This window comes from Pinus tabuliformis, chromosome 2_1 (assembly GCF_031772625.1).
Source record: "Pinus tabuliformis cultivar Carrire ecotype Pingquan chromosome 2_1, CPIR1, whole genome shotgun sequence".
Lineage (NCBI taxonomy): Eukaryota > Viridiplantae > Streptophyta > Pinopsida > Pinales > Pinaceae > Pinus > Pinus tabuliformis.
This window is the reverse complement of record NC_142299.1, coordinates 781,042,078-781,061,759: the sequence shown is the minus strand read 5'-3', so window position 1 is coordinate 781,061,759 and position 19,682 is coordinate 781,042,078.

Genomic DNA, 19,682 nt, shown 5'->3' with positions numbered 1-19,682 from the left:
ATAATCAGGGTAAAAAGGAAGACCTAGAAGAATAAGATCAAATCAATTTCTCTAGATGAGGAAAATATTATAGATTTCTCTCAAATTAAAGAAAAGGTAGTTCAAGATTTCCACGTTTTTTATGAAAAACTAGGCTCTTAGGATGACATTGATGAGCATGATTTGTTGGCTCGTATTCCCGACTTGGTCTCCTAAGAGGATAATGATGCCTCATTGCCCCCTATTTTCGAATGGGGGGATCGTGAAGTATTAAGCTCTTTCAGCCCAAACAAAGACATGGGCCTAGATTGATTCTTAGCTCATTTTTATCAATAATCTTGGGATAACATCAAATATGATTTGTGTAGAATGATAGATTATTCTATTATGCATATATATATATTGGAGTACTCAAATCATCCTTTCTAGCATTGGTTTCAAAGGAATTCAATTCATATTATTTCTCTCATTTTTGACCAAGCTCCCTATGTAATATCTAATATAAGTTGAACATCAAAATTATAGAACTTCGGATCAAGCCCCACTTCTAAAAATTATATTTGAAAATTCAAAGGATTTGTTAGATACAGGAAATTTGTGGATAACATCATTCAAGTCCAAGATTCAATCCATTTAAGAAAATCTAAAGGTGAGAAAGGAATTATTATCAAATTAGATATGGCCAATTCCTTTGATTAGGTTCAGCTTAAGTTCCTCTTTGCATTAATGAAAAAATTTGGGTTTGAACAAAAGGTAATTCAATGGGTTTATGATTGCATGTCTCACCTGGTCATTGGAAGGTTAGATGGTTTTTTCAAAGCATAAAGAGGCCTATAAGAAGGTTGTCCTCTTTCTCCAATTCTATTTATCATAATGGTAGAGTCTTTGAGTAGACAATTGGATTATGAAAGGAGAAGATAATTGTTCCCACGAGTTCACTTTGGGAGAGGTATCAAAAACATCAATCATGCCTAGTTTGGAGATGATACATTATTGTTGGGAGGTTCATTTGTAATCATTGAGATGAAATTCCAAATATCATTATAGTTTTTTAATGCCTTGTGCATTGGTTAATAAAGGAAAAATTCAAATATATGCATGGAATTTTAATAAATATTTAATGGGATAGTTGAAGCATATCTTAGATTCTTGGTAGCATATAGATGGAAGGAATTTAAACATAGGCATTCCTATAAGTTTGAAATCCCATTCTTATTAGTTGTGGGCCCCAATTATCTCCAAATTCAAATCAAAGTTTGAACAATGGGGATCCAACTAAATCAACCCTACTAGGTGTGTGGTTCTCATTCAAGATATCTTATTATTTCTTCCTCTATTTAAATTCTCAAAACATACTTACTGATCAAATGGGAACTATTACCTCAAAATGAGAAATCTAGCCCAAAAACCCCCCAAAAAAATGAAAAAACAACCCAAAAACGAAAATTGTGTATGCTAGAATGATGTTTTCTTTTTAGGGTAAATTTTCAACATTTTTTTTAAATGGAAGTAAAAACCAATGTTTTTGCAAAATGGATGAAAAAAAACCCTCAAAACAATTAAGTTTGATGTTGGAACAAAAAAAAATCAGGTTATAATTTGTACACTTTTTAGCAATGGAATTAAAGATAAAGTCTCAGGACTTTAAGAAACCGTAAAATTCCAACAATTCTCGAACATGATGTTAAAGATAAAATATCATGTCTCAAAGCCTAATAATTCCAACAATTTCAATCCATGTTGTTAAAGATAAAATATCTTAACTCTAAAAAACCTTAAAATTGTAATTATTTTCAACAATAGCATTAAAGATAAAATATCATAACTCAAAAAAACCTTAATATTTTGACAAATTTTCAACCATGGTATTATGGACAAATTATATGACTAATTTTTTTTTAAATGAACAAATAAATGAAATATACATTATTCCAAGAGTAATTTTTATTTTAAAGGCTAAAATTATAGCTCTTCTCAAATCTTAGTCCAAGACAACTTATCCTATTGCAATAAAAACCTCAAAATCAACCATCAAAACAAAGTGTCCCTTTTAATGAGGTATTAAAATTTCAACATTTTTAAAACTATCTTATACCAAATGATAACAATAAATAATATCATGGCAATATCATTGTATAATTTAAAAAATCAACATTAATTTCTAATATTTCCTTACTTTTAATCAAAATATCAACTTTGGTAGATTGAATATAACATACATTATTTTTGTAATTCATTATTGCATTCACTGGGGATTCACTCAGTGAACCTCTGACATATCACATGCGTTTGTGGCATATTAAACAATACCCTTAATTTGACTACATCTTGGAAAATCCCTCTAAAAATCACATTATTTAACCCCCTACCAATATGAACCCAATACAAATTCCCAATTTAAAAATCTCTACTTTCACTATATATTGTAGGTATCCATTTTTTCATTAACATTTTTTATAACCTTTTATATTTTCTCATTAACTTTAAGCTCCATTTTTTATATTTGCCAATATGAAAACCCTTTAACACCCATATATCCCCCAATATATTATGTCATATTTTCTTCAATATATATCCCTCAATTGGAACCTACGTGGTATGATATTTCTCCCCCAGTGAAGCCCCCGTGATTGCATTGTGGATATTCTAAAGAGATTAATTCTTCATAATTAAAACATATAATTCAACAAACATAGAAATGACTCAGAACTTCATGTAAGATCATTTGGAAGTCAAAATATTTATTTCAAGTTACCATGCAAACATCATTTACATCAAATATCTTAGACATTTATTCAAAATCACCCATAGGTTCGGGCACACCATCAGAATCTACATCTTCAAATGAATGACTGGATGCAGGTGAAGATGACCCATATTATTCTCTTTCAACTATTAGAGCCCTATTTGAGTCAACATATATTCCCACCATTTTAGGTTTCAAAAGTCTTTTAGATCTATGACTAGGTTCAGCAGACTCCCATCTCAACCTTGTTTCTTCTGGTAGAAACTTCTTCAAAATATCTATGGTCTTGAAGCGAATAGTTCCTCTCTTTGTTAAATTGAATTCATAGACAAGTATTTCAACATCCTCCAATTTTAAGAGGTTTGTGTGGCGATGATTTATATTTGTACCCTTTCTTTTTCTCTTTCTTACAATTTGTTTATCAACTACCATCTCTGGCTTGTACACACCATTGAATGGGAGGGTATTTGTGGCATAAAATGTAATTCAATGGCTGTAATATATTAATTTTCTTTAATGACCTTTATAACCTTGGAAACGCGATAGCCAAGTCAATATCCATCGGCTAATATTGTTATCATGCAACCCTCCATAACATCCTACACAGAACCCCTATAAAGGTCTTCCATGACATCATGTTGTGCACATGATATTCTAGAACCAATATAGATTTCTCTTTCCTCTACCTATTGAGAATTAATAATGTCTTGAGATTGTTGTTGTTCAACAATGTGTCTTTCCTCCTTTTCATTTGACATATTTTGTTTCCAAATAAATGTAGTCTTCAAAAGTGTATCTTCATTTCTTGATCTTGAAATGATATTACTTTGATTATTGAAAAACGACTCCCACCAAACTGAATCAACAACATCAAAGTACTCATATGTATCTCCAATAAATATTTTTATTTATTCCAGGCATTCAAAATAATTTATCTCTCTCATATGCCTTCGTGCATTATGGAGTTCATCAACTGATTATAATAATATTCTTTGTAGTACTGTCTTTCGGAGTCATCGCATTTATGTTTGATTGGAATCGACGTTTCGAACCAACCTCTGTGGTTCATCATCACGATTAGATCCATGAGTGAAATAAGTCAGAACTCAATGAGGTTTAAATAAGGCTAGGGTTGAGATGGGAATGAATAATGGCCGACATGTTAGATGATGTAATTTCGCTTTATAATTGTTTATTTTTATTTTTATTATTAATTTAGTCATTGTTTATTGGTTTTAATACATAATTTAATATCTAGTTTTTCTTTTTAGATTAAAATTAAGATTATAGTTATAAATATTAATTAGTGATTATTAACTAACCAATAATTAATTGTATAATTAATTAATTTATGAATATTAGTGATATGATATGATTTAAATGAATATTAATAATATGATATATATGTGAATTATTTATGATATATATGCATTATCTATTATAATTAAAAATGAAATAAGATATAATAAAATATAAAAATAATATATAATGATGTATATTAAAATCATGATTTGTACCTAGTGACTAGTAATGATTTCAAAACTAATTATATGGTTATGCATACTAAGTTAAATATTATTATTAATTCGGAATATGAACCTAATAATTAAATTAAATTAAATATTATTTATTTTTGTATTTATTTTTGTTTCTATTTGAATTAAATGTTTATAGACTTAATTATTTTATGCACTATTGATTCAATTAAACTAAATTTATCAAATTAATTAATTAATTAATTATTATTATTATTTTTAATGACTTAAAATAATGATTATAGAAAGGGTTATACTTAATGATTTAAAGGAGAAGGGTTTAATGAATTTAGGGTTTGTGTCATGACGAGGAAGATCGTGGAGGTCCAGTCGAGGGATGAGAAGGCAGTGGCATTTTTTAGGAGAATGAAGGATTAGAGGTAAGAGTCGGGATCAAATTGTCATTAATTTTCCAACCATCATCGCGGTCGAGGTTATTAGGGTGTTTACATGTTTTGATGGCTTCTTTGAATTTCCTATGGTGATAATGGTCAATTTTGGCCACAACACATGAGTTTTCAACGCAAATATGATGATTTGTTTTATTGGAGTGGTTATGCTTGATGTTAGCTGCATGTTCTTGAATCCTGGTTGAGATTGATCTACTTGTCTCACCAATGTAAGTTTTGCCACAAGAACAAGAGACCAAATAAACCCCTTTGTGGCATTTGGGTTTATTTGGTCCCTTGTTCTTGTGGCAAAACCTACATTGGTGAGATCGGTAGATCAATATCAACCAAGATTCAAGAACATGCAGCTGACATCAAGCATAATCATTCCAAAACCTCAGCTTTAGCCGAGCACTCCAATAAAACAAATCATCAAATTTGCATTGAAAACTCATGTGTTGTGGCCAAAATTTACCATTATCACCATAGGAAATTCAAAGAAGCCATCGAAATAGGTAAACACCCTAATAACCTCAACCGCGATGATGGTTGGAAAATTAGTGACAATTGGATCCCAACTCTTACCTCTAATCCTTCATTCTCCTAAAAAATTCCACTGTCTTCTCATCCCTCGACTGGACCTCCACGATCTTCCTCGTCATGACACAAACCCTAAATTCATTAAACCCTTCTCCTTTAAATCATCAAGTATAAACACTTTCTATAATCATTATTTTAAGTCATTAAAAATAATAATAAAAATAAATAAATCAATCAATTAATTAATATGATAAATTTAGTTTAATTGAATCAATAGTGAATAAAATAATTAAGTCTATAAACATTTAATTCAAATAAAAACAAAAATAAATAATATTTAATTTAATTTAATTATTAGATTCATATTTGGAATTAATAATAATATTTAACTTAGTATGCATAACCATAAAATTAGTTTTTAAATCATTACTAGTCACTAGGTACTAATCATGATTTTAATATACATCATTATATATTATTTTATTTTATATTATATTATACTATATCATATTTCATTTTTAATTAAAACTAAAAATTAAGATAATGTATATATATCATATATAATTCACATATATATCATATTATTAATATTCATTCCAATCATATCATATCACTAATATTCATAAACTAATTAATTAATTAATTATACAATTAATTATTGGTTAGTTAATAATCACTAATTAATATTTATAACTATAATCTTAATTTTAATCTAAAAAGAAAAACTAGATATTAAATTATGTATTAAAACTAATAAAAAATGACTAAATTAATAATAAAAATAAAAATAAACAATTATAAAGCAAAATTACATCATCTAACATGACGGCCATTATTCATTCCCATCTCAACCCTAGCCTTATTTAAATCTCATTGAGTTCTGACTTATTTCACTCATGTATCTAATCCTGATGATGAACCACTGAGGTTGGTTTGAAATGTCGATTCCAATCAAAAATAAAAGTGATGATTCCGGAAGATAGTACTACAAAGAATATAGATCGCAGAAGCCTCAAATCTATAATAATATTATTTTTTATGCAAATATTGGATGATCTTGAATGAACTTAAAAAATGCTAAACCTTGTAACGACCCTGATGAAAATTCCATGTAATAAAAGTTAATAAAGGAAAAAATAATAACCATGGTTGATGGGACACTTATTCCAAGCTAAATGTTGGGCAAGACATCCTAAGGGGTGTTCATTTAGTTGTTTATGGCTAATGAAATTGGCAAAGGCAATGACTAAGGCTTTGGAAAGGAAAAATGTCATTTTTGGCACATTTATTTATGAAAATAATGGAAATTAGGAGAAAAAAGAGGTGAAAGGTCACATGTTGCATGTGAGGAGGAAATTGAAGGAAAATAATGGAAAATGAAGAAAAAAGATGCCTCATTCATAAAAAGGCTTCTAAGGATCAGTTGGTAACCTTTTTTTTCAGTTTAGTTTTGGATCTCTCTCATTATTCTCTCTCTCTCTCTTGGACACAAAGTTTTCTTGGAGCACTTTGGCATAGAATCAAGAAAGGAAAAGAAGGCAATAGGAAGCAAAGATCAAGTAGGGAAATGCAGGATTAAGAAACTACAACAAGATTCATTGCAGGTATCGATTTGCATGTGTATTTTCCTTACTAGATTTGGCATGCATGGTATTGCATGTGGTTCTTTTGTTGTTGTGGCGTGGTTTTTTTCCTAGTGTAACAGTGTCTTCAGCCTAACCTTGTCATTTCCAGATAGCCATGGTGTGATTGGGGTTCTCTGTTTTGGTTGAATTGGATTGTCGGGTGGATTTGAAGCTGAGTGAGGTGGATCTTCGAAATGATAGAAAACATGGCCTAGTAACCCTAGAAACATACTGTGGGTTACAGTAAAGCCAAATTTTGTGTTGCACCAGATGGCCTAGGAATCCTTGCTGGTGAATGACAGGATATACGATAAAGCCAAGAGGTAGTTTTCTATACGTTGGGCCTAGTAATCTTGAGTTTGGGATATGCGGTAAAGCCTGGAGAGTGGGTCTCGGTTTAGGGCCTAGTGATCTGAGTTTGGATTGCGGTAATGCCAGAATGAACTTAAAAAATGCTAAACGTGATGATGATCCCCATTCTGCAATATTTGAATACTTCTTTCCCCATATAAGTGCTTTGCAATCAATTTTTTGATACGAAATTGATGCTGGAAGATAATGTCATTAAGTTGTCCAATGCATTTCTCCTCACCATGCAATCCTAGAATAAACCTTCGCATGTCAATAGTTTCTTCCAACACATGAAAAATAAGCTCTGGAATGTATGCTTTCTTAATAGATTCAATTAATGATGGCAGACTCCCAACATCCTTCCTCCTCAATGTTATTGAAAAACGACTAAACATCTGATCAATATGGTCATGAGTGTGCCCAACAAGAAGGAAACCAACCTTTACCTTTCTAAAAATTCTCAATTCAACAAGCATGTTTAGATATCCAAAAAGAACTTGTTTTTTGTTTTCATGGCTTGTGTTGTCTAATTTCAAATACAAAAATTTAGGAAGAATACCAGAGCAATGAGAAACCACATCATGGATTACAATTATGGTCAGATTTACATCATTATGAATATTTGGAGTTGTGAAGTAAACCCTTGGAAACATCTTCCCATTAAATACCATACAACCAGCCAAGTGAAACTGAATAAAAATTTCCTCATGTAAATTTTTTGGTGTGCGGATAAAATGTGGCAGAAGTTTTTTCTTTTGGTCCATACCATAAATTATCAAACCCATATATTTATTTGGATTATTATAACACTTCTTTCAATTCTTATACAATTTTTGTCATTCACTAGTTTGTTGATTGCAATGCCCTTGAAGTGATTTGACAATGGAATATGCACATAAAATAAAAGAAACCTATTAATAAATATATCTTCATAGTTAAGAATTATCCAAATTTTAAATATAATGTTATGAATGCGGACCTCTTTATGCCCCTTGACATCTATCCCTTTTTTATTTAAGAGAAGCACATGTACTGCAAACCCCCATCCTTGTCTTCTTAGAAATACAAACATTGTTGAATTTTTTCATCCATATACTTGTAAAATATGAATATGTAATAGAATTATCATCTCCTTCAACACCTTCTACATATTCTTTGTATAAGTTATAGATTTGTCGTCTTGAGAATATATCTGGAATGTGTATTATGCCTTTATTTGGCATACACTCTCCACACTTTGAAAAAACGTCTTTCATCCATGACATTGCAATAATTGTTGATGGTCTAACCCCTCTTTTATAATGTACTTCTAAATAAAATGTAGGATCTTTTTCTAGTCTTTCTTGGATTCTTGACAAATGAAAATTACCAATTGAATGCAACATTTTGAAATCCTTTCTACAAAGCAATACATTCTCAATATGATAATCATAACCTGCTAGTGTAGATTGCATGCAACCCACTAAATATGAACTTTGGATGCTTTTTCATTGACAAATATCTCTTCCTTTGCTGCAAATAAAACTTGAAATCCATATGTTTCAAGCAATCCTTTCAACAACATTCACTTGAAATCAGATCACCGATAGAACTTATACTTACGAGATATTCTCTCCTAAACCTTGTATAAATGGAATATTTTGGATTGATATGAAAAGGTATACTCCTACTCCTAGATACAATATTTTCTTGCAATGTCTCCATCATTTCATTATTCTCTGTGGAAGCATTTTCATCATTATTAAGAGGAATCTTATGCTCACTATGATCATTCTAAACATAGTTAGAAAATTCATCACCATCATTGCTTGGAAAATATTCATTACCATCCTCAGCTGAAGGAAATTATTCACTACCAACATTCGTGCTTTTGAAATCCCAACTCATATGAAATTCTTCAACATCTTCATCCGTTCTTTTCAAAACCTCCCTTGGAGGATTCAATTCGCCATCACCATGAGTGCCTTTGAAACACTCACTTAGAGAAAATTCATTATTCACATTTGTGCCTCTAAAATTATCATTTTGAAGAAACTCTTCATCCTCCCTTTCATAACTGGTGCTCGCATAATCCTTAGGATTAGGACTAAGTAGAAAATATGACTCTCTATTCATAGTCAAATTATCATTTGTAGGAAATTAGTCATCCTCCCCTTCATCAGTGGTGGTCTTATAATCCTTGGGATTAGGAATGAGTGGAAACTTTGAATTTCTATTTAATGGAAATTCTCCATCCTCCACTTCGTCAGTGGTACTCTCATAATCTTTAGGATTAGGACTAAGTGGAAACTTTGAACATATATTTACTGGAAATTGTTTAGCCTTGCCCTCCCCTTCCTTAATAGTGCTCTCATAATCCTTAGGATTAGGACTATGTAGAAAATTTGAATCTGGAAATTCTTCTCCCCCCCCCTTCATCATTGGTGCTCTCATAATCCTTAGGATTGGGACTAAGTGGAAAATTTTACTCTCTATCTACTAGAAATTCTTCATCTCGCCCTTCGTTAGCGGTTCTCTCATAATCCTTAGATTAGGACTAAGTGGAAAATTTGACTCTCTATTCACAGTAAATTATTTTTGTTGTCCTTCATCAATGCAGCTCTCATCATCCTTAGGATTAAGGCCAAGTGGAAAATTTGTCTCTCTATTCATAGTGAAATAATTCCTGTTACATTCATCAAAATGAATAGAGTTGTTGCGCGACGAAGATGTCGATGCTACAGAAAGAAAAACTTCACTATCAGAAGAATCCATGACCTAAAACTAGATGATGTCAAATGATACAAATGCACTCTCTCTCAATGAAAATGTATAGCTTAAAGATTGAAAAATTCTCTCTAATGTTTGCCCCAAAATTTTTTCACTAAAATTACCCCACCCCCCCACCCAAAAAAAAAACTTTCGCCAAAAATTTTCTCTCCAAAAATTTCGTTTTGAAATATTACCTCAAAAAATTTACTAAAATTGAAAATTTGAAAAATTTTTTCTTACTTTCTATTAAAATTTATTTTTTTTTAATAATTTCTTTAAATTTTTTTTATTTAAATTATTAAACATTGACTAAGTAACTAAATTAATTTTTATAATATTTTTTTTTTATCCCACAATGAATAAAAGTTAATCTAAGCCTAAAATATATATATATATATATATATATATATATATATATATATATATATATATATATATATATATATATATATATATATATATATATATATATATATATATATATTAATTTTAATTTTTATCTCACATTCGAGAAACGCTAAAGAAATCTCACAATCTTCGCTATATAATAACATCCATTGTTTCTATTCGTCACATCACATCAAGTCTTCTAGGTTTTGTTAAAAATTTTGGAGCAATTTTGTGGAGCAGCTTAGCTGCAATGTCATCGGTAGCGCATTCAATGAGAGTTTTTCACATTTGAAATGTTAGTTTTCTTTCTATTTTGACTATTTAAAGAGGAATTTGGGGAAAATTTGTTGTTTTACGGGGAAAAGCACATAAAAAACTCTATTTTTTATTTATTTATTATTATTATTTTTTTTATAGCGAAGAAGATGGAAAAAACTCAAATTTTTAAGATTTTTGGGAAAAATTAAGATTTTTATTTTTTATTTTTTAGGGCTTTGAAATGAAAAAACAGGTGTTAAATTTTTCTTTTTTGTATTTTTTTAATTTGGTTTGGGGAGACTTTCAATTCTTGCACAAATATATATATATATGTATATTCCATTTATTGAATTTTTTTCAAACATGCAAAAAAAAAAAATTGTTTTAAAAATAATTTATATTAGTTTAATATTTTTATTTAAAGAATTTATATATATATATATATATATATATATATATATATTAAATTGATTTTTTTTAAGCTATATCAATATGGTTTTTTAAAAAAAAAACTTTTAAAAAAAAATTTATTATTATTATTAATATAGTTTTTTTATATTTAAAAAAAAATAGGGTTGAAGGCCTGTGGGAAGGCTTGCCGAGGCCCAAGAAGGCCCTCCTGTGAGCCTTTAACCCCTTGTTGGACCTAGTGGCGGATTCCAGGAATCAACCCCTTTGGCTAGCGAGGGACCAGAGGTCCATGGGTGGGCTTATCGGGCTCATGTAAACCTGCCCACAAGCCTTCGACGCCCCGTTGGGTCGAGAATTGGCCGCTAAGTGCAATAGGGGGTCAAAGGCTCGCACGGAGCCAACAAACATGACCACGGGTATTCGACCTCACGTTGGGCCGAAGGCCCATGGGTGAGCCTACCTGGGGCTTTGGACCTATATATATATATATATATATATATATATATATATATTGCTAAAGCAAGAGTGTTTTCTCCTCATTCATTGACTAAAAAAGTTACAAATATATGTTACAATCCTCGACACTGAGGCCTACAGGAACAACCAGGCCCCTCCCCAAACTTAAGAAACTGAGCCACAACTTCAAAAACTAGGCCTAGGGCCCACAATACTCTACAACCATCGACGACCGTAGGATCCATTTCCAAAGATCACATGGTAGAGTCAAAACCTTTTATCTAACACAACGGACCTGAAAAGATTTCAAAACCATCTTTAGAGTCAAATCGGGTCCGCCCAGGGAGATAACTCCCGAGCTAGTTCACCGCCCGAAACCCATGAGAAGCGGGCGAGACACAACCATGTTCGTGATTAGCTCAGAGGTTAACACCACCAACTAGCTCGATGAACTGTGGTCGTAGATCTTCATAAGCAAGATCCGATGAATGAAGATAATATCGGGAGGAGAAGAAGCACGAGGAAAACCCACCCAATATAGGCGGTTTTCTCTCTCCTCCCCGCACCCACATGTTGATTGATGAGTGGCATCAGGGGAAAACCTTAAAATACCGCTTAGGGGATTGGGGACGCCCGAAAACCACTAAACCACTAAAACTCTATTTTCCTCGAAAAAGCATCCCACTCTCTCTCCACTTCCAACCGTCCATCTGGGAGACCCAATCGCATTGATTCTGAGGTCTTCTATTTGTTGAACCCTTGACCTCCATCATCTTAATTCCCAAATTGTTGGTTCTCCTTCATACTATGATAATGTTCCCTATCTGCTTTTGTCAGAGTGTGGCAGTCCCCACGCAGTTTCCCTGCGGGTGCCAACTCCCACATACATTTACTGTTATCTCTTTTACAGAGCACCCCCTCATTCGCTAGCTAATTCGCTAATCTGTTGGCATTTCTGCGAACATGAACAAAACTGAGGGTTCTTAGGATTCTTAGATTTGATTGAATATGATGATAGACCTGCAATAGTCTCCAGTGGTTTGAGACTTTTTCTGGTGCTGAGCCATTTACTATTTTTTTGACAGAATTAATTGTTAATTCAGAGTCTGCCTCTATGATTGTGTTATGTATATTGAGATCCATCAGTATTTCTAAGCAATTCTCTATGGCCATTAGTTCCGCCATATTGTCAGTGGCATGCCCTAAATGACTATGAAAAATGACTTTTATATTTCTCTTGTCATCTCTTATAACTCCACCGTAACCCGCAGCCCCCGGGTTTCCTTTTGAGGCTCCATCTATATTGAATTTCAAAAAGCTAGGGGGGCGATTGCTAGAAAGCCTTCCCCACTGTAGTATGTGTTGAAATCTTGTTTGTGCCTTGGGGGAAAAGCTTCTGGAGGCCCAAAAGCAAAAGAATGTGAGCATCGTGGTGAGAATGAGGATTCTTGGAATGTTGCTTCAAAAGGGTATTTACAGTTTCTTTGAGCTATCTTAAGAGCTGTGCTATGATGCTATGGTTTGAGCCAGATTTATCCTTGAAAATTCCATTGTTGCGTTCTTTCCAAACATCCCAGATCAAAAAGCGTAGAATCAGAGACCATGTTATGTTGACTGTCTCATTTTCTGATAAGTTTTTCCTCCAATTCTTTAAAGTTTTAGTGATGTCGTTTTCATCCCTGCCAGTTTGCCTAAAGATTGAGGCAACCCAGTTCCATAAGGTTGAGGTGAATGTGCAACAGTTGAGAAGGTGATCCATCATTTCTTCATGAAGACCACATAACTGGCATCTAGATGGTCCAACAAAACCTTTCTTTCTAAGATTTTCCCAAGTTAGAATATTTTTTTGTTGTACCATCCACATGAACAGTTCGATTTTCATCCAATGAGGGTTCTGCAATAGGTCCTTCCATATTTTATCAGGGCTTGGAAAGTTAAGTCTAGTGGCAATTCTTTTGGATTCTTTGAGGTTGAAGTTGCCCTCACTGTTTCTTCCCCATCTTAGTTGGTTAGTTGAAGTTGAGATCAAAATTTTTCTCTTTTCCAGGATTGTTGCAAGAGCTTCAGCCTGGGCGTTCAAAGGGTCTTCACTGTAAACTGGTACCTTCCATGTTCTCCATTTACCATTGTCCCTTGTCTGATCCCAATAGTCACTTACCCTTTGCAGCCCTTTGTTGACAGTATCATCTTTGAGAATGTCCAGTCCTTCTCTACATAGGTTAGGTTCCTGTTGCCAGTTATCCTCCTAAAACCAGGCTAGGTTCCCATTTCTGATCTCCCAGAAACTATGTTTCTGAACTAAGGCTCTGTTCTCCCAAGCATTGTTCCAAATATGGGAGCCCCTGATGTGCCCTGTCATTCGAATGTGGTCCCTTTCTTGCTAGTCCTTTGCATATTTCTGTTTCCAGAGCTTGTGATCCGGATCTTGGAGGGAGGTCCCCAAGATCTAAGAGATTGAAATGGATCTTGGGAGGAGAGACCCCAAGATCTAAAAACTTGAATTGCCAGAAGAAAAAAAGAGGAGAATTTCCCATAAACAAAACCACAACGAAACTTTTTATTAAAATTGATAATAACTGTAAAGCTTACAAACAGTAATGGAAATAAACCAGCTAGGGCGATGGTAACTTACCTCTGAGAAGAGATGTGGTAGCTACATGCCTCTAAACTGTAAAGGCTACATTGTGGCAGACAATCTTTCCTTTTACAAAATGTGACTTGTTACTTCTAGTATTTTCCAGTTACAATACCACGGATCAATTCCATGGGTGAATGAATACCATGGGTGGATTTTACAATACCACAGGCGGATGCCATTTACAATACCATGGGTAAATTCCATGGGTCAATGAATAATATGGGTGGTTGAGTACCATGGGTTGATGCCATTTTCCATTCGGATCATTCCTCCCTCCTTAAGAAGCAATGGTCCCCATTGCGTAAAGTTCCCTCCTGCAAAGCCTTTGTTCAATATGAAGAGCCATGAAGATAAGGGTTTTATGTGGTTAACCCAAAACCCTGATAAACGAAGATCCGAGGATAGAGATGCCCTATAATGCTTGTGACCAACTGTGATTCTGACAGTGTGCGGCTTAGCAAATGGACTTCGATGACAAGGATTTTATGCGGTTGACCCATAACCATGATGTTGGTTGCTGATGAAATAGCAGGTGCCTACATAGCCTGGGGTGGGAGGGTACATCTTCAAATAACCTAAGTCAAATGCTGCTATGTTGAAACTGATGAATGTGAATCAGGTGCCTACTGAAGTGGGGTGGGAGGGCACGTCTCCAATGAGAACCCACTCCGAATGCTGCTCCAGAATTAAAATGGGCATAACTCAATCAATATAACTCAGAATATTTATTATAACCTGTTTTTGGAAGCGGAAGGACCATTTTGCATCTTCCCATGTGATGGAAATCTTTATCTGAACACTCTGAGATCTCATATTCGCACTGCAACAGTTCCGCCATCACAAAAATTCTGATAAAATAGCTGATTTTAAATCAGCGATATCTCCCACATCCGAACTCCGATTCGACCCATTTTTTTTTGAAATTAGGTAATTTTTCGAGAGGAATCCAGATATGGTATTTGTTTTTGTAAATTTTGTACCAAATGTTTCAGATCTGATCTGCAAAGTCGCCGCCCAAAAAAAAATTCCTGCAAAAAAATGAGAAAATTTTTTCTTCCTGCTTGACCCAAGAAAGTGCTCTGTGGAGGTTGTAGCACATGCCTGAAGTTTGTTGAATATTGCTGCAAAATTTGAAACTGAAATATGTATCAAATCCTCATTCCCATGGAAGCATAACCTGCTCCGATACCATTGATCTGGATCTTGGAGGGAGGCCCCCAAGATCTAAGAGATTGAAATGGATCTTGGGAGGAGAGACCCCCAAGATCTGAAAACTTGAATTGCCAGAAGAAAAAAAGAGGAGAATGCCCCATAAACAAAACCACAAAGAAACTTTTTATATAACCGATAATAACTATAAAGCTTACAAACAATAATGGAAATAAATCAGCTAGGGCGATGGTAGCTTATCTCCGAGAAGAGATGTGGCAGCTACATGCCTCTAAACTGTAAAGGCTACATTGTGGCGGACAATATTTCCTTTTACAAAATGTGACTTGTTACTTATAGTATTTTCCAGTTACAATACCACGGGTCAATTCCATGGCTGAATGAATACCATGGGTGGATTTTACAATACCACGGGCGGATTCCATTTACAATACCATGGGTCGATGAATAATATGGGTGGTTGAGTACCATGGGTTGATGCCATTTTCCATTCAAATCAGCTTGGCCCATGGGTTTCTTGTTTCCTTTAGCCATCTCCACCAAAGTTTTGCCCCCAAAACTTTGCTTAGAGTTTCCAGGTCATGGAGACCCAAACCTCCATGTGTTTTGGGTTTGCATAGCTTGTCCCAAGCTACCAGAGCCTATTTCTTTTTTTCTTCCCCTTTACCCCAAAGAAAATCTCTTTGGATATTCTTGATTTGTTGTAAGACTCCTTTTGGGACAGGAGGAGCCGAAAACATGTAGATTGGAATGGTTTGCAAGACAACCTTTGTGAGAACTAGCTTATCTGCTAAATTCAAAGATCTGCTTGTCCATTTACTAACTTTGTCCTTTAGTTTGTTAATCACTGGCTCCCAAACTTCCTTGCTTAGAGGTTTGTCAGTGAGAGGTATTCCTAGATATTTGGAGGGAAGATGATCTCTTTGAAACCAAGAATTCTAGAGAGATTTCTCTGAATAGCAATATTAGTATTGAGAAAGAAAACTTTTAATTTTGTGAGGCTTACCTCTGTAGCAGCAGCCATAGCAAATTCATGCAGAATTTGTTTGAAAGCTTTGGCTTCCTTGACTGTGGGTGTACCCTACAGCATGGTATCATCTACAAATTGTTGATGATTCAATGTGTCTCTGTTTTGGGTTAGCTTGAGACCCTGGATTCTTCCTTCCGCCTTGGCTGAATTGATTGCTTTGCCTGATCCTTCCATCATAAGGATAAAGAGAAAGGGGGAGAGTGGATCTCCTTGCCTGAGACCTCTTGAAGGCCAAAAGGTCCTGGATGGAGAGCCATTAAGAAGGATTGAAAAGCTAGTTGAGGTAACCAGAGCCAGAACCCATTTTATCCAATTATGGTTGAAGCCATATGCTTTTAGTACATCCCTGATGTATGACCAACTTAGCTTATCATAAGCTTTCGCTTGGTCAAGCTATATGATCATACCCGCTTGCTTATTATTCTTGAGAGAGTGCACCACTTCGTGAGCTTGAATGATGTTATTGAGAAATTTCCTTCCTTCCACATATCTAGTTTGCTCCTCAGACACGAGTGTTGGAAGAAGGGGCTTGAATCTATTTGCAATTACTTTAGAAATGATTTTGTATACCACATTGCATAAATCTATGGGCCTGAATCTATCTGGTGTCATAGTTTTTTCCTGCTTAGGGATTAGGGCTATGAAGGAAGCCTTTAGCACTCTTAGAACTGTTTTTGAAATTCTCGAATCCTCCACAACCTCAAGGATATCATGTTTGACTATTCCCAACATGCTTTGAAGAAGTCTACATTGAAACCATCCGGGCCTAGTGCTTTCTCATAATTGTGCATCTCTTTGATTACTTCATTGACCTCCTCTTCCATCATTGGCCTATTGAGATTATAATTGTCTTCCCTGGTTACCAGTTTTGGAATGTGCAGAGTGAAGCTTTTAATAAATTGAGATCTGTCTAAGGTAGGCTCCTCTGCAATGTTTTGAAAATGTTGTACCAGAATGGATTCTATATCTTTGTGCGTGCTCAGCTCTTTCCCTTGAGGATCTATAAGTTTTGTAATTTGATTATGTCCCCTATGTTCCATGGTAGATTTGTGAAAAAACTTTTTATTTCTTTCTCCTTATTTAATCCATTACACTCTTGATTTCTATCTCTAGAAGATTTCTTCCTGCTGACATCTGTTGTCCCATTCCTGTTGGAGAGAGTCAGCTTGCATTTTCCTTTCCTCAGTGAAGCCTTCTTTGATAAGAATTTGGTTAACTTTTTGTAATTTTTGTTCCACTTCTCTTTTGGCTTTAAAAATATTGCCAAACTCATTTTTGTTCCATTATTTAAGTCTAAGCTTGATGTGTTTGAGTCTCTATTGCAGAAGGAACATTTTCGTGCCTTGAATGGGCAAGTCTTCCATCCACCATTTTCCAATATTGGTGATGAAGTCAGGGTGAGTAAGCCAAACATTTTCGAACCTGAAAGGTCTATTCCTTGGAGTGCCAATAAATGATGCTTCTAGCTGAATAGGCTAGTGGTTCGATCCTCCAAAAGGAAGGATAAAAGCATTCAAGTTAAGGCCAGTGAGAAAGAGGTCCTCCGAGATAATGAATCTGTCTAGTTTCAAGGCAACTTGGGAAGCTCCTCCCCTATTATTGTTCCATGTGAAGGTACCATTTACTGTTTCCATGTCCACTATCCTCATGTTGCTTAGGAAGTTCTGGAATGCGATGGAATATCTGCCTAGTGTTCTGGTCCCTCCCTTTTTTCTGTGAGAGATCTGATCATGTTGAAGTCTCCTCCCAGAATCCAGGGCATTACCGGGTGTCTCTCTCTCAGTTCCTCCAGTGAAGTGAGAACCCTGAGTTTGTCTTTAGGTTTCTGAGTACCATAGACATTTGTGATCATGTAGATTTCCTTGTCACCCAGAGGTTGGATAACCATTGAAAGGTAGTTCCTAGATGCTTTAGCATCCAGAATTCCAAATTTCCGAGGATTCCAAAGAGTGAGAATCCCACCCGCTGTATTATTAGCTTTGACTTCTAGCTACTCATATTTAATAAGCCATTTGCTGTGTATCTCCCAGATTTTGTCTATTGAACATTTTTTTCCTGTATAAACATCATATCTGGGTTTTCTTCTTTTATTCTATTGCTGAGATTTATTTGTTTTCTTTTACTTCCTAGACCCCTAATATTCCAGGTTGTGAGCTTCATAATGATGGGTTTGTGAATGAGTAACTGGTGACATCTTTCATCTTACCTGAGTTAATCATGAGTTTCCCACACTCTTTTAGCGACTCATTCTATCTCTTCCTTCCTCTTTTCTTGCCTGGGTTCTTGGTAGAGTGTCCTGATGCTCCCTCCATTGATTTGACCCCTCTATTCTCTTGGCTGTCATGGTTCCTTTTGACTTTAGTAGCCTTTGTTTGAGATCTCCAGAGGAAAAGTTGTTGTACTATGTCAAACTCCTCTTGTGGTAGAGAGTCAATCCCTTTGTATGTTTGATTAATGTTAAAAAAATATGTATCTACAAGTTAATTGAACTTTTACTATGTCATGTTACACGCAAAAGTCAAATCTTATTTCTTTCGGAGGTCGGTCAGTTATAAGTGATTGTGACTTCATCCATGTTCAATGTTGGACAAAAGATGATAGCTATAAGTCTATTCTTCTAAATCGAGTAGATGGAAAGAGTCATAGCCAAGTACTAGTTCATGATGTTGTCGTAAGAAATTTAACATATGAGGATAAAGATGCAAAATGAGAGATCGTTAACATTTATCAAAAACCACAAGCATTGATTAATTATCTTATAGATTTATGTTCAAATGAAAGAGATTGAGTTTTGGATTTATTTTCAGGTTAGGGTAAGTTTTATTATATAAAATTGAATTTTAATATTTTTTTTTTTAGTTTTTATGTGTTTATACTAATTTACTTACTTATTTATTTTGTGCTTGATGATTAGGTACAACACTAGCATGTTGCCTACAAAAAGGAAGAAATTGCATTGTGATTGAAAAAGACCCACTACAATGCAATTTTATTCAACAAAGAATTAATTCTCTTCAATTTCTTCCAGATGCAATGCAAGAAGTTGGTTTGAGGAAAGGAGATTTTAATGAATCACATGTGGCAAAAAAAACAAAGGAACCTAAATGACCATTATATGGAATGATTGGAAAAGGACACTTTGGGAGATTTGCAGACATGAAAGATCCATTAGAAGGGGGAAGTTAGGAAACTCAATCAGAAAGTATTGCGGAACAAGAAAATAATGAAGTTGTAGAAGATGATGAACATGGATTATATGATATTGTTGATGATGTTTAAGTTATGCTTGCAAATCAAGCTCAATTTTGAGAGATATTCATTAGTTTTACTTGTAATGTTTTGACTTTGAGATTTTATGAGAAAAATGAGCATTTTATTATTGTTGTTATATGTTCAATATTTGTATTATCTTA